At 53.0% G+C, this 16302-nt stretch overlaps 1 long non-coding RNA gene across 1 annotated transcript; it reads left to right on the top strand.

The window, feature by feature from the left end:
• Window positions 1-5468: 5468 nt before the first annotated feature.
• LOC120497858 lies at window positions 5469-14282 on the top strand. Its single transcript, XR_005626578.1, has 3 exons — window positions 5469-5758; window positions 11403-11634; window positions 13970-14282. It is a non-coding gene; the product is annotated as an uncharacterized LOC120497858 (long non-coding RNA).
• Window positions 14283-16302: the final 2020 nt, after the last annotated feature.

Below are 16302 nucleotides of genomic sequence, written 5' to 3'. Positions count from 1 at the left end.
GGGATGGATAAATATGCTCTTGCAAGTCAGGTTTTAGTCACAGCTCAGGCAAATGGACTCCAGTGGGACATTTCCCATTCTCCACTGCCCAGACACGCACATCTTACCCGGAGAAAATAATCCCCTGTGTCCACGGCATTCTCTGCTGTTTGGCCCTGAAAGGAGCACAAGAGAACACCCGAGGAGGGAATGCTGTGTTGCTCCATTTGTACAGCACCTTGTGTACAAGACAAACAAATCCTCTGCTTGGCCAATTTAGTCAAGAAACAGTAGTAACCCAGTAGCAGGTTATCCACAAACTCTGTGGATCGGGTGCTTCCTGTTCAGGCAGGTGCCCTGAAGGTGAGGGAGAGGTGGGTGGAAAGCGAAAGAGAGGTTTATAAGCACAGCATGGATCCAGGAGGAGTGGCTCTTCCTTTCCAGGACAAAAAGATGAGCAGGATGCAGACCCAGCAGCAGGCTCTGGCAGCTTTATTTCCCACCTTTGCACAAGGCTTCCCACCATCCTACTGCTGCATGACTCCCACCCTCAAAGGCCAGGGGGGCCCTGAAGACATCCCAGGAAATGCTCCATATCAGCCTCTTCAGACACAGAAGCATCTAGAAATATCCTCAATCCCAGTGTGAGGCTGAGAGACCTGCCAGCTGCAAGCACTGCTGCCAAAGTGGATCCCACTTGAGCCTGAGGCTCTTGTAGGGAAAGGAGCAAAGCCTGGAGCACAGCTGCTGCACTGCTAACACAGTCTGCAAACAGAGACCGTGTGCTCAGTGCCAATCTAGCCCTGGGACACCTGCAAGGCTCTTGTGCCAGCTAGGACACTGGCACTGGGAACACCCAGATCCTTTCCCTGGGACAGCCAGGAGGTCACCTCGCACAGTGCAGGTGGAGTTGAGCCCACCTGCCTGGAAGCATCCAATAAGCTGGTGGGATACTGGGAGGAGATGGTCCCAGCACTTGTCTGTAGTAGTGATGCCCTTTTCCAGCCTGTTTTTGCTAAGACTCCCTTGTTCTGAAGACACAGAAGATTTGTCTCTCCTCCCACTCCCCCCTCCCCTGTGGCACAGCAGCTCTGTTCCTGATGTGGTTGAAGAAGTCCCTGCTTACCACACGTGGGTTGGACTAGCTGACCTTTAAAGGTCCCTTCCAACCCAAACCATCCCATGACTCCATGAACCCGTGCCCTCCTGCTGCTGCCGTGCAGGTGCTGGTGAGGCCAGGCAGCCTGTCCCAGCCAGCCCTGGAGAGCACCACAACAAGGCACTCTGTGACAGTCCTTCCCTGGCACCCAAAATCAGTGGTGCTTCAGGGTGTGCCCAGGTCACAAGGCCAGCAGCCACACGGGGAAGGAGAGCTGGAGGGTGCAAAGCAGGAGAGCTAAGGACCACCCGTGACATGCTCACCCTGTGGCTCCCCATGAACACTGAATGCAGCCTCCACGGCTGTGTCCCAGCCCCTCTGAGAAGCTGACATGTCACTTTCATGTTGTGTCTTGTATGTGCAGTGACAGAAGGATGGACAGGTCATCCTTTGACTTTGCTGCCATCCCCTTTATCTCCATGAGAATTTGGTCCTCATCTGGCTTCTCTTTTCCTCTTATTCTCATCACTGCTTTACCCCAGTGTTTAAATAGCTCTTTTGTATTTTTTTAGCTTTGCTCTTCCTGCAGCACTGTTCCCTTACTCTGTTATACTCTCCCCATCTCATTGAGCTCCAGGCCCCTTGCTTTGTTCTCTCCCTATCTCTCCCTTTCTTTCTGCTGGTGCCTTGTTCCTTTTCTTGTTGTGATTTGTCTTCTCTGCTCTGTCCCTTTCACTCTTCTATTCTCCTTATCTCTTTTTGCTTCTTCCTCTTCCTTTTCCCAGTCTTTGCACTTCCCCCCTTCCTCTCTGTGCCTTTGTCTGTAAGGAGTTGAAAGTTAAAAGCTTTTCCAACTTGATCCTGAGCAGCTTTCCCTGGTGCTTTCATCTCCACAACACATTTGTAAAACTGCTCAGACTGAAGAGCCATGACATGAACAACTGAAGAAATATCAGAAAGAAACAGGACTCCCAACATGGAATGGAAATCTTCCTTTCCCAAAAAAATCTCTGTTTCACTAGCACTGAGATTTTTCTCTCCACAGCTCCTTAAAACACAACATAAAACCCATTTACCACAATCTAAAACCCATTTACCAAGATTTCATTTTCCTGGCCTCATCCTCCTTCCTGGAGACTTCCTGGGTTTCTGTAGGGGGTAGACACAGGGGTGCCTGAGAACTCCCCATCATCTGCCAAAAAGTAGCTGTGACCAATCTGTTCTCCCTTCTCCATCTCTAACAGATCCTGCCAGGTGTGTCAGGGCTGTATCACAAACTGCTGCCCAGAAGAAGTGCTGGTCACACCAGGAAAGGTGCTCTGGCTCTTGTCCAACCCTGCTCCTACTCTTCCTTCATGCAAAGATGGCAGAGACCTGGCAAACTCTCCAGCTGGTGTGTCACCAGCTGCCAAAAGGAGTTCTTTCTTAGCTCCTTCTCGTGTTCTGTGCAAGGTCCAGCATTGTTTGTTTTGGGTTTAGCACTGCAGACCACTTCAGGGAAATTCAGGGAATTGATGTTTTCAAGCCCCTTTGCTTGGTGCTCCTGTGCAGCCTGTGCTCTGCAGGGCTCCTGTGTGAGCTCAGGAGTGTGGTCAGTCTTTCCTGTGACCAGTGGCAGGAACTCCAGAGTTACCAGCACAGATCTGTGCTGTGTCACATGGAGCAAGCCCAAGTGCTGTCTGCTTATTTGGAAATTTGTTGCTGAGAAGCCCATGAATCTTGGCTATTCTCACAACTCTGTGAGAGATTAATCTTGCTAAATCCTCCTACTCCTTCCCTATTGGAGAAACAGATTCAGCGCAGGACAAGCTTTGTGACTCACCTCTCTGTTGGCAGAGCCATCTCCCATTAATCTAACTCCCTGTCTAATGTCCACATTTGGCAGGCAGGCAATCCATCTCCAGTCCAGCTCTGTCCAGGATCCAGCTCCCCTGTCACTCAGAGCTTTCCTACACTGGGTGCCCTGCAGGGCTTCTCCCTGGCAGGACAAGGGCAGCCTGCAGCCCACTGCCCAGAATGACAGCAGGGGACAGAATTTGGGAAGGATTGCACTTGTTAGGCAAAGAGAGCCCTGGCTGCAGTGCCTGCTGGGCTCAGCACCTGTCCTGCAGAGCTGTGTTCATTCCCTCACCACACCCCACCTCATCTCAGCAGAACAACAGAGATGCACACAGCTCAGTCCCAGCAGCCTCGCTCTTCCTGGGGGCAGGTTCAGTCTGCTGAATCCAAAATTCACCCTGCAAGGAGCTGAGCACTGTGTGTCAGGACTGGCAGAGAGGGCTTTGCTCACAGAGCTGCAGCTCAGGGTGCCATGAAGGAGCAAGTCCCCCTGACACACTCCCTGCAGAGGGTCCCTGGGAGGTCACATTTGCTCCCATTGTGCTTTTTTGCCAGCTGCTTGTCCTTGTCTCAGGGACACTGCCTGTCTCTGGAGGGCTGCAGTGTGGGATGCCCTGTTACCTGCCCAGATTGCCTCCTGCCTTTACCTGGGTGCTGCTCTGGTTTAGGATGGACCTCACAGGCAGGCTGTACCACATGGCTTTCTTCATAGCCCATGGCTGTGGGAGAGGTTCTGCAGCCCTTAAAAGGTCCAGCACCATGATTCCTGCTGGAGAAAGGGCCATGAGCTGAAAGGGCGCTTTCCTACACTGGGTGCCCTGCAGGGCTTCTCCCTGGCAGGACAAGGGCAGCCTGCAGCCCACTGCCCAGAATGACAGCAGGGGACAGAATTTGGGAAGGATTGCACTTGTTAGGCAAAGAGAGCCCTGGCTGCAGTGCCTGCTGGGCTCAGCACCTGTCCTGCAGAGCTGTGTTCATTCCCTCACCACACCCCACCTCATCTCAGCAGAACAACAGAGATGCACACAGCTCAGTCCCAGCAGCCTCGCTCTTCCTGGGGGCAGGTTCAGTCTGCTGAATCCAAAATTCACCCTGCAAGGAGCTGAGCACTGTGTGTCAGGACTGGCAGAGAGGGCTTTGCTCACAGAGCTGCAGCTCAGGGTGCCATGAAGGAGCAAGTCCCCCTGACACACTCCCTGCAGAGGGTCCCTGGGAGGTCACATTTGCTCCCATTGTGCTTTTTTGCCAGCTGCTTGTCCTTGTCTCAGGGACACTGCCTGTCTCTGGAGGGCTGCAGTGTGGGATGCCCTGTTACCTGCCCAGATTGCCTCCTGCCTTTACCTGGGTGCTGCTCTGGTTTAGGATGGACCTCACAGGCAGGCTGTACCACATGGCTTTCTTCATAGCCCATGGCTGTGGGAGAGGTTCTGCAGCCCTTAAAAGGTCCAGCACCATGATTCCCGCTGGAGAAAGGGCCATGAGCTGAAGGCAGCAGTTCTGTGCTCACAAAAGTCCTGCAGAACTGGGGACAGTGTAACACAAGACAGAGTGTGTCCACACAAAGAGGGAGGTGACAAAACATGATTGGGAGGGACACAGCCCCAGCACTGCCCTGTTTGCTGGGCACACCTGAGCCAAATGCCCCAAACTCTTGCCCAGAGTCATTTCTCACATGCCACCCTACTCAGCCAGCCAAACAGCCCTGCCTTGCTGAGGTTCTTCTGTGGGTCTTTTTTCTGGGAACATTCCCACTGCCCCACAGATTCAGGCACTACCTGTCACCACAGCCTGGCAGCTCCCCCCATCTTTATTCTCTCCGAGTACTGTGTCATTTGCAGACTCCACGGTGTCAGCCTTGTGATTAGATTCCAATGCCTTTATGAATAATTTGTTGCGCAATTATAAAGCAAATATTTAATTGAACTTTATGTAAAATTGCTTCTGCCTCTGAGCACTGAACCCCAGTTTTGGGAGAGGGCTCTGCATGACCCCGTTGGGCTCTGGGTGCCCTATGACGAGGCAAGCAGAGAAGTGCCAGCCCCCCTCCCAGCAGCCCGTGCCTGCTTGCAACCAGCTGGCCCTGGTGCCTCAGCTGAGCCTGTCAGGGGACCACCAGGGGATGGCTGCACACTGGCCCCAGAGACTGCTGCAGATGCAGCAGCTGCGGGATTGTGGCCAGCCCCCCTTCCCTCGGGAGCGTGTCCTCGGGCACAGGCAGGAGACGTGTCTCCCTCAGCTGCAGCATTCCCACAGTGCCACCAGTGCAGTGCTCTGCACAAAGGATGGCACTGTGAAAAATGTCTTTGTGACAAGTGGATGGCAGTCAGGTTTCAGCACAAAGATGAGGACAGGTGCAAAGACCCTGGATTTTCTTCTTTCCAGTCCTTTCCCTTCCAGGACAAGACCGGAGTATGCAGTTGGAAGCCTGCACTTCAGCTGACTCTTCAAGGGAAGGTATTCCTCATTGGCCATGTCTCAAGAGCATGGGGCACCAGTCTGAATTGATAACAGGAGCTTTGGAGCCAGGGTGCCCATCTCAGCACCTGCAAGGGCCTGTGGTCTGTGCAGGAACACTCAGAACCAGACATCACCCACAGGCTCAGCTGGAAGTGGCTGATCAGGAAAGGTCTGGACACACCTCGGATTGGCCATGGCATCGCCTCTGCACAGGAAAACATCTGTATCAGCAGAACCAACAGAACTGGACGAAATCCTAATTTACCATGGTCTGTAAAAGAGGCTGAAGTGCCTATTTCCAGTGAGGCGAATTTGAAATTGAAAGAGGAAAACGAGTGCATTGAAGAGATCAGAAGCTCCTTTCCAAGCCTGTATCTGGTGCAGGTAATTGCTAACTGACCTGGAGGGGCTCTTGAAATCGACCTAATGCAGCAGATTCTGCTGCTCAGAGTGGCTCCAGGGCTGGGGACAGCATGTGCTGGCACTGTCCCTGCAGTGCGCTGGCACGGGAGCACAGGCTGGGCAGTGGGGGGCACAGCATGGGAAAGGGAAGGCCTAAGGCTCCCCCCACAAGTACCTCAGCCTGGCCTGAGCATGTCCAGCTGGAAGGGCCTGGTCAGCTGCTGGAGCTGGACACTTGTCCTTGCACAGGGCAGGGCTGTTTGCAGTGATGGGGGACCCAAGGCTTGGAACCTGGAGCCTTGGGAGGTTGGAGCAGGAGCAGCTGTGCTGGCATACCGGGAAAGAAGGGATGGATGGGGGGTCTGGTCAGAACTTGGCAGCTCAGGAACTGGGTCTGGACAACCAGGTGGGAGCTGGAGCTCCTGGGAGGCTGCAGTATGCAACATGCCCTGCTGACATGGGTGTGTGGTTATTGCTTTCTCCGCACAAACCAGTGAAGAATGTCAGTCCCCTGTGGGAGCCTGGGGTTATTCCCTTCCCCAGCAGCACTCTCTTGCCTCTCATCCCAGCTTGGGCAGCCCTTTTACTCAGCTCTTGCTTTTATGCCTCCAGATGAAGCAGCACAGCTTACCCTTTGGCTCGCAGCCACACGTCCCCTGCTGACAGCACACCCCAGGACCAGGCCCATTAGCTTTTGCCCCTGGCAGCTTCCCTTGCTTCCCAGCCCTTGTTCCTTTCCACTCACAGGCGTTAAAGGTTCCTTTCAAGATACACCTTTCTGCTTCCTCTGCAATCCAGACATTTCTTTAATAAATCACATCTGTACTGTCTCTGTGATGTCTATTTGGCTTTGAGCTGTCATCTCCACTGCTTGTTGTGCCCAGCGTGAAATGCTGCCACTCTGCCTATAACAACTGGAGGTTGGGGCAGTTATTTGTAGCAGTCATTCAACATTTGCTTTACTGGTCCAGGCCCAGACTAAAGGAAGCCCAACGACAAGTGCTTGGCTCTGCTAATGGGCAGGCAGATGAATTGCCCCTGCTGTGGGATGTGTTCACAAAGTGCCCTCCCTTCAGTGGCACAGGGACTTGTTCCAAGTTGTTTGCTCCCAAGACTTACATCTAGATGCACAGATAACTGAAGCTATGCCCTAGATATGCAATATAAAAAAAAAACAGGGCAAAGAAAATGAGGAAAGGCAGAGGTTGGGGCCATCAAGTCTGGGTTGCATCCAAGGATCCCAGCTAGATGGAAAGCTTAGGACCAGGGCTGACTGGCAGGAGGACCATGATACAGCCTCCCTTTGTCCTTCTCTCCCCAGTCCATGCAAATGCAGGCACACAGACTCTGTCTCACACACACTCTTCTGTAGCCCCGAGGTCAGCCAAAGGCAGAGAAAAATGAGGTTCAAAGCAATTGCAATCTTCCTGTGATAATTACAGAACTGTGGTGCAGTGAAAGTCACAGTCTGGCTGCAGAAAGCAGCTGGAGAGGCTGTAAGCTGGAAACCAGTTGTTTATTTCTGTTACTAGGATGGTCTTTGGACTCACACCCCAGAAAGGAAGAGTGATGTGAGCACTGCTGGAGCCCTGAGTGCAGCACTGGGAAGGGTTTGCAGTCTGGGCTGGGAAGATCACCACGGTGTGGCTGGGAAGGACCAGCAGAGCCCTCCTGAACCCAAGGCATTGATTCAGTGCCTGCCTCTAGGAGGTGCTGCATCAGCCCCAGCTTGTCTTTCATCACGCCCTGTCCCCTCTGACTCCAATCCTGCTCAGCCACCACCACTGTTAAATTAACTGGCAATATAGGTGCACATGCAGCCAGTTCCCTGGCTTCCTGCATCCCGGGGCAGCCCCACTGCACTGAATTTAAAGTTACACTTTCCTTGTGCCATTTATTGTCCTGCTGTTGTGACTAGCAGGCTTCTGTGAGTATCTGACAGGGTTCTACAGCTTTTCCAAAGTGCATCTGCAGGAATCTGAACCTGCCAAAGATATGCTGTAAGTGCATCATGTGGGGCTCGTATGCTCACTCAATTACCAGGATCCAAAGAATGATCCCAACTTTCTAGAAATATTTGTATTTCCAAACTGTGTAATTCTGTCTTCCCTACTACATTTCAAACAGTCCAGCACAGATATTTTTAGAACAGATTCAAACACAGTCCATCATGTCCCTTGAGCACATAATTAAGTAGTCACCTGTTTAGCTGTTGTATTCCTGCCTTTCCTTTTTCCAGGCATACCATCCTACCAACCCACCTTGGAATTGTTATTTTCCTGAAGTTAGCTGTGGCACGCTCATGGAATGGCACCTCTTGGCTGTTTTCACCACTTCAGAGTGTAAAGGCTATGAGATGCTCTTACTGGCCCCAAATCCTCCAGAGCCATGGCTATGGCTGCAGCTTTTATGAATATACATTCTGAATCACATTTTCACAGGCTTTACAAGGATATGGCTTAGGGCCATGTTTGTTGTAACTTTGAGTTTTCTGGGAAATACTCCTGCTTTCTGTAGCTGCTGCATATCCACTGCCAGTGATGATTTTTCCTCTGCAGTGGGTGTTCCTCTGGGTGGGCAGAGAAGCCTTCTTGCCCAGCAGACTTGTTCTGTTGCAGCTTCTGGCTCTTGTACATATGCTGGTCTTTCCTGGTGTGCTATTGCCATATGCAGAATTTCACAGATTAGTCTGTGTTCAGAATTCTCACAGATCCTCAGCTCCAAGGTTTTACTGCAGGTCTTTAATTCTGTCACATATTGATCGACTGTTTCTGCTTGCTTGAAAAGGATTGGAAATGTTAAAATGATTCATTGTTTTGTGGGATACACAGTCGCATTTTGTTATGTTTCTCTTACACGTTCCTTTCCTCCTCCCACCAGCAGCACAGAGACCAGGGCTTTCACGTTAGTGCTTCTTTCATCTGCACTAATTGCTAAGTGGATCTCAAACTGCCTGACAGTTTCCGTTCTCTACTGCATCCCAGCAGGGAAGGATTTAATGCTGGACCCTGTGATACGCTTGTTAGTTCTTCCAAGAGCTCCTGGAAACCACTAAAGTTCATATTTAAATTTTGTCAGAGCCACCTTGCAGAGAGAAGTGTATGTATGAGGAACGATTGCCTTCATTGGGGCTGAACCAGCGCTGATAAAAGTGACTTAGCCCTGAAGAGCGAATCTCAGGGAGTTAAAAATAATTTCCTGGAGTATCTTCCTGTGGCCCCAGTTCTGAGAATTAGCAAAGAGCTTGGCATTCTGAAAGCCCAGCCCAGAGCCCGTCAGTGGCAGCACACCCTGGCTGTGGGGGGATTCTGTGCCCAGACCCTGTGTGGGTCAGGCAGGGTGTGAGCTGTGCCCAGCACAGCTGAGGGAGCCACCCCTCCTTCCTCCCCCTGCACCTGCAGACCACAGGTGACCCTCGAGGCACCCCCAGCAGGGCACGACTGCCCCTTGCCCTCCTGTCTGTGCTGCCAGGACACATCCAGGTTTGGCAGGGAGCCCTCCTGGCATGGGCTGGGAGGGGAGGTCAGCCCCTGGCACACACGGGGATCCTGGTGCTGGGAGCTGCCTCCTGGCAGAGCAGAAGCCTGCAAGGGCAGCTGGGTGAAAATGAGCCCTTTGCTCCTGTGGTGCCCTGGGATTCCTCACTCCAGGCTGCCACGAGCTGGATGGCTGTGCCCAAGCAGGGCCATGCCATGTCCAGAATATGGCTCCTTAGGGAATCCTTGGAATTGCCTTTGGAGAAACAGCAGCAGCCTGCACCGTGGCTCTGGGGCAGGGATGAGGAGCAGGCTCCACTTGCCATTTCCTTTTCTTAAACTTCAAATGTGCCATCAGACGTAAATTATTCACTTGTAATCCCTGGAGCTGGCAGCAGCTCAGAGAGGATCCAGCTCAGGTGATAAGAAGGAGGAAAGAAAAAAGAGGAACCCATTAAATTTAAAAACCTCTGAGAGTCACAAAATGTAGAAATATATTCAGGACAGGAGCCAGGCCAGGATAGGGAAGCTGAGGGTCTGGCACTCACAGCTCTCTGAGTAGTGGGGTGCCATGAAAGACAGGGCTTGGTGGTTCTGAGTGCTCTGCTCTTTTACCCCTTCTAACTCCTCATCCTGCTTTGTCCTGTGTCTGGGTGAAGATGGAAGGAGAAAAGAGCAGGAAACATGTGCAGAACCCTGCTGGAGTGTCCAGCCCAGACTGGGAGCAGAGTCCTGCTCTCCAAGGATGCATTTGGGGGATGCCCTCTCCCTCTCCACAGCCAGACCCCTGGATCAGTCTCCTGAAGGTGTTGAGGATCCCCAAAGTCAAGGTGTGGGAGCAGCTGTGTCACAGCACCAGCAACACCCAGCAGCACTGTCCCCAGGGACATGGCCAAGATGCCCAGAGCTGCCTTGGCTCCTGCAGCATACTTGGAAAGCTTGTTTACTTGGTCCTGATGCAGTTACCATGTTAACTGAAAGCAGAGAGCAGCCCCTGGCAAGGCAGGGGCTGCAGAGAGCTGGAATGAAAAACATTTAAAGTGTTTCGCTTCACCAGCCTGGCTGCCCCTTTGCCCACCAGCTTTGGTCTGCTCCTGCAGCAAGAGCTCCATCACCTCTGAAGCAAACTGCATCCATCAGGGAGAAACACTCCCAGCTCCCAGGCCTGGGGGAGGATTCAGAGAGGACTGGTTCTCACAGCACTTGAGAGAACTGGTGGTTTTAGAGTCTCAAGGATCTTGTGCATCCTCTTGTCACTCGCTGCACACCAGCTCTCCATCCTCTGTGTTCTGGGCTCAGATCAGGACCCAGATCCAGACCCAGACTGAGCTTTGTGTCTGCAGCCTTTTGCAGCACAGCCCAAGCTGCCTGAGCTGGCTCAAATCTCAGCACTCCCTGTCAGCTCCACCCGTGTAACTGAGGTGAGAAAAGGGGCTGCAGGGGCTGCAGGGGCTGAGCCAGCCTGGCCTGGAGGAGGCAGCCTGAGACCCTGCAAGCAGATCAGCTGCCCCTCCTGCCTCGGCTGCTGGCACCTGCAGGGAGCCTGGATCCCTCCTCAGAAGAGCAGCCAGATGGGAAAGGTCTGTGTGAGTCTGATAACAGCAGTGCTTGGCTTCCCTCCCTGGCAGCCCTGCACGGGGCACACGAGTGCCTGTGTCTGGCACTGCAGGAAACAGAGGGGCCATGTGCCCGAGGCCAGGCTGGCATCTCTGCCCTTTAGAGCCCCCAGCACAGCTTCTGCTGCTGGAACATCCCCAGGGAGGGCAGGTGAGTGCTCACCCCGATGGTGAAGGGCAGTGGGAGGTGCATCCCCTCGGTGTGCTCAGACACTTGGCAGAGGCTGAGCCCCAGGTGCTGGGGATCAGAGTGCAAAGCCAGCACCTCTTCTCTAGCAGGGCTCAAGGCATTCATTCCTGCCCCAAAACTCACTGAAGGTCATGGAGTTGCTGGCTCTGGACCACCCAGGGCAGGACAGGAGCTAAAGGCCAGGCAGCTGCTTTCTTGCACATGGATGGCAGCAGAGAAGCTGTGGATGTGAGGGGTAAAACCAGGTGACAGAAAAGAACAAGGCAGTGCTTGTGGCAGGAGTGCTGAAATCCACTATCGTTCTACGCTCTAAACTTATTTTTAAAATTCTCTTTTCTCTGCAGATGGTGCAAACAAAGTGCCAAGTGATCTGCCCCCACTTTTCTGCACAGCAAGCAAGAAGACATCACTGCATCTAACAGGTGGAAGTGGGCACCTTCACCAGCAGGCACCAGCCCCAATTCATTCACCCTGCACCAGAGGCATCTCAGCAAGCCAAGCAGCTCTACCCTGCTTCACCCGTGGAAAGAACACAGCACCAGAGCAAGGCCAGGGTGCTGAGCAGGCCGGGGGAAGGTAGGCAAGGATGGAAGATGCTTTCTGTGGGTGGAAGGGAGAGGAAGGTGTGGGTAAAGTCCCCACATTCCCTGGGACCATGGAAACCACTGGCAACAGGGCAAACATCAGGGTCACTTCTAGTTCAGCAAAAGTTCGTGTATGCTTCTGCAGCACAGCTCGCTGCCTCAGTGCTGGAAATTCTTGGTATTTGGGTGGAGGATGGATGTGATGGCAATGATAAAACCTGGGCTTTTCAACCCATTTTCACACTCGGGGCCTGTGAAGTGGGCTTGACCTGTTAGGTAGGTGAAGAGATCACAATGATGGTGCCAGGAGAGGAGGCAGAAATCAAGGCAGAGAGTGATGTCTGTGATCAGTCACATAACAACCAAAACAGAAAATAAAGCCCAACACACAACACTTGGCTTTTGCTCCTGCAAATCTGTCTGCACCCTTGTTATCAGCAAATCCAGAATCAGCCTCCAAATCACTCCTTCACGTGGGGAAGGAGGTGACAGGGATCAGCAAGGCATTGTAAAATTGGTTCTATTTTTACATGCACAGAAGGAACAAGGACTGCCCATCACCTCTGTTCCCCCTGACAGCAGGACTGGCACTGCAGGGCCAGCAGTGCCCAAACCCTTGGTTTATACTGTCCTTGGCTGCAGAGGCAGTACGGGCCTTTCCTGGGCATCCTGGCACTTCAGGGCTGTGAATATCCCAGGACATTCTGGAACCACTGGCTCCTGCTTGCTGGAGCCTCCCCACCTCTTCCTGGCTTTTCCAGGATTTCTGAGCAACGAGGCTGCAGCTCCTGGCCTGACTCCACAGCCATGGCCGTGCTCAGCTCCTGCTCTGCAGCACCGTGGAGGGCAGAACATCAGTGCCCTTCCCCGAGGGTGGCTGCAGGGTCACCCCTGCACCAGCCAGGCTGATGTCCCTGCCCAGGGCTGGTGCCTCAGTGCTGCAGCAGCCCCGTGCTGACCTCCAGACCCCAGCAGAGCTGTGAGGAGCAGCTCCCCACAGACACTGCTCCCCATGGGCCCCACTCTTCCCCAGTTCTCTGTGCCTGGGGCTGCAGAGATCCCAGCACCCCAATCCCTGCAGCCCGTCCTGCCCTGTGCTCGCTGTGCTCTCAGGAACAAAGCCTCTCCCAAGCGGGCTGGGCTGCCTTGCCTGCAACTAAATATTCAGATGCACTGTGCACTGGCCCTTTGATCAGCAATTTATCTCTCCATGCCACAAGTTTCCTGGAGCCTGGCGTTTCCGCCCCGTGCTCAGCCCAGGTCCCAGGAGCCCCAGAGACAGGTGTGAGGAATTAGCTACAGGGACTCATGCTCTGACAGGAACCAGCACCACAAGCAGGGGACAGAGTGTAATGTTTATTACATTTGAAGCAAAGCAAACATGTGGCCTACTTATGTATCTAGAAAGAATTAATTGGGGAGCTCCACAAAGCAGCAGATTATAAATTAGAATAATTTTCACCAACTTCAGCCCATTCATCTTGTTTCACACCAGGCCTGTCAGCTCAGGCTGACGTGGCTGAGTGCAGCCCCAGGCCCAGCTGCTGTCTGCTGGCACAGGAGGCTCTCAGCAGCCAGACCCATGGGCACAGCCTGCCAAAACCCATGGCAAGCACGTGGGCTGGAGCCAAGGCACTCACCTTTAATGGAAACGAGCTCAGAGCCTCAAGAATGGCTCCAGAGGTGCTGAGTGCCAGCAGCTGCTGTCTGCAGGGGTGTCCAGAGTGCTCTGCTGCAGGGACAGCAGAGATGCTGGGCACCCACCGTGTGCTCCTCCACCCCTTCACGTGCTGGCAGCCTGCAGGAGCTGAGGTCTGGCAGGGCTGTGCACACACCTCCTTACACACCCCACCCTGGTTACAATTCCAGGGTAGGAATCAGGCTCTCCTGATGGGACAGAATGGACAACCTCAGGCCAGGGTCAGGTGGAGAACCCTTTGCACAGCTCAGAGCTCACTCCCAGGGACATCACCCATGATGTGCAGGTGCCTACCTGAGCTGCTGGGAATGTAATGCTCTGGGGGCCTTGGACTGACGCCTTGAGGAGGGGTAAAACCTCTTTGCAGCCAGATTCTGGTGCAAGGAGGAGCAGCAGGAATCACAAACTGGAAAAGCACCTCATGTCTGAGGTGCTCCAGCCCCACAAAAACCAGGCCCCAGGAGAGGCTCCAAGGGGCCACATCAGGAAATGACCCTGAGGTGTTTCAGGGATTCTGTCCTGGAGAAAAACATCACCCAGAGCAGTGACAGTATCCCAGATGGTGCAATCTCACTGGCTTGCTGAAAGCAGTGGATGAGAATAACACTGATTTGGCCTCCACTTACAGATCCCAAGGGACAGCCTGCAAAATACCATATGGATGCTGGGATCATTTTATTGCAAAAGGTCACCTGCTGCCTTCTGGATGAAGTGTAAAAAGAGCCAGTGGAGATGGCTGGCAATGCCTGTAGAAGAGAATCCATCCCTGAAATGCAGCTCAGGTCAAACCACTGCCACCATGATCTCAAGTCTCCAGCTCTTCACAGTGATCAGGGGTGGGCAGAACCAGAGGTGGACCAGAGCCTCAGCACCCACCTGTGCAAAGGAGAGCACTCCCAGGGCAGTGTCTGCAGGGCTCCAAGGCACAGACAGTCGAGATGGTTTCCACGCACCCACCTGTGCAAAGGAGAGCACTCCCAGGGCAGTGTCTGCAGAGCTCCAAGGCACAGACAGTCGAGATGGGAGGAGCAAAATCTGTCCCAAGAGTTCTCCTAGCCTGTGTGGTGTCTCCAGAGTGGCCAGGAACAAGTGCCTGGAGGGTGCTGGTGTGATGCTCTTCCTAACACTCTTCCAGACAGTTTTCAATTCAAAGAGACACGTGCCAATTTGTACTTGGTCTTTTTGACAAAACTATCCAGAAGTAGGAGCTAGCCTGCTGCCAAGGGCTTCAGAGATGTATATAACAGTCTTGTTTCAGCTGACAGGACTCAAAAAGCTTCATCCCGTGGCAGGGACTCTCATCAATCTGTTTTTAGCAGCTGAAACAACCTGCACTGCCACAGGAGCTCTCAGGCTCAGCAAGCCCACCAGAGTCCAGCCTGGCAAGGGTGTGTGATCAGGATGGGCAGAGCCCTGCAGGCACCCCAGCCCAGGGCTCCAGACAGGTGCCAGGTGAGCTGCACCTGTGCCAGCCAGGTCTCTCTCCAGAGCAGCACCCGCCCACCCTCCACCACTGCTCTGTCTCACTACAGCCCTCCCTCCATGCCCGGCCAGCTGATAATTTGTGTTAGTTTGTTCAAATGTCACTATTAATTAGTATAAAAACACTATTAGCAATGTTAATGTGTTCCAAACAGTTCTGAGCATTGGCACTGTGTGAAAGCAGAACTGGGGCAGAGACCAAGGCAGCAAAGCCAGGCCTGGGCATGGGCTGAGCTGAGAATGAACCAGCATTGTCCCTCCCTCAGCTCTGCTCTCCCTGGTATGGCAGTCAGGAAAAGTTGGACTGAGCAGATTTGTGTTTGTGTGTGCTTGGGAATCATGACCACAGAAACGACCCAGCATGGGAATTTTAGGATTAAGAGAAAGGAGCTGAGGCAGGGGCATGGGGGTAGCAACAAAACCAAATGTAAAGTGGATGAATTATTTACTGCAATAAACAATTGTGAAGTCACTTACTCTGGCTCCATGCATTCTAAATGGGGGCTGCAGCGTTTCTCACATCTCCCTAGTGTGCTGAGTGATTTTTTTGCAATTGGATGCATGAGGCTGGGGTAATCTTATAAGAGACTCCAGAAGATCAGTTTAGTATTGATCATGTGCTGAATTTAAAGGCTTTCCACATCCATCTGCTGCTGTTCCTCAGGTGACAGCCCAGCAAAGATCTGGGTGCTCACTGGGCCCCTGCACCCCAGAGCAGCCTCATTTGGCTGCAGCCTGTGGCTGGGCTGATGCCCAGCAGCACGTGGGGCCAGGGCATCCCCCCAGAGCTCCGTTCAGGAGCCAGCAGAGCCACAGAGCTGCTCCCAGCTGCCTCTGGATCAAGTCCCCCAGAGGATCAGGCTGCAGGTCAGCGGGGCCAGCTGGTTGTGACTGCAGTGGATCACAGCTCAAGCCCAAAGGGACCCATCACAGGGTGATGTGCCAGCAAGAGCTTGGAAGAACATCAATCCTGGGGAGACAGGGTGACAAGAACAGACAGAGAATGAGGAGCTTGGAAGAACATCAATCCTGGGGAGACAGGGTGACAAGAACAGGCACAGAGAGAGCACAGGGAGGAGGACACATGGAGCAGGACCTCTGCTGTGTCTCCTGGGCTCTGCAGGTTTGCCAGGCACCTGGCTGCAAAGGGGGAGCCCAGACTCCAGAGACAACAGCCTGGCAGCAGGACAGTTGCTGTGACATGCCCACAAATGTGACAAGAAGAGGGAATTCGGGATTATGGGACTCTTGGATGTATTGTGTCATGATGAGGTTTTAGTTTTTCTTTTGCTAATATGCATATTGCAACTTGTAATGGAGCCATGAAAGCTGTGAGCCACATTTTCCAAATGACAACCTGCTCTATGATGCTAAAATATAAACTGGGTTTTTTTGCAAAACAACAAGAGTTAAACATATGAGAAATCTACTGATTTACTGAAATAGGACATGTGCAGGGTAGGAAAACAATGACACCTC

Source organism: Passer montanus, unplaced genomic scaffold (assembly GCF_014805655.1).
Source record: "Passer montanus isolate IOZ18808 unplaced genomic scaffold, ASM1480565v1 scaffold139, whole genome shotgun sequence".
Taxonomy (NCBI): Eukaryota; Metazoa; Chordata; class Aves; order Passeriformes; family Passeridae; genus Passer; species Passer montanus.
This window is presented reverse-complemented; position numbering and strand designations above follow the sequence as displayed.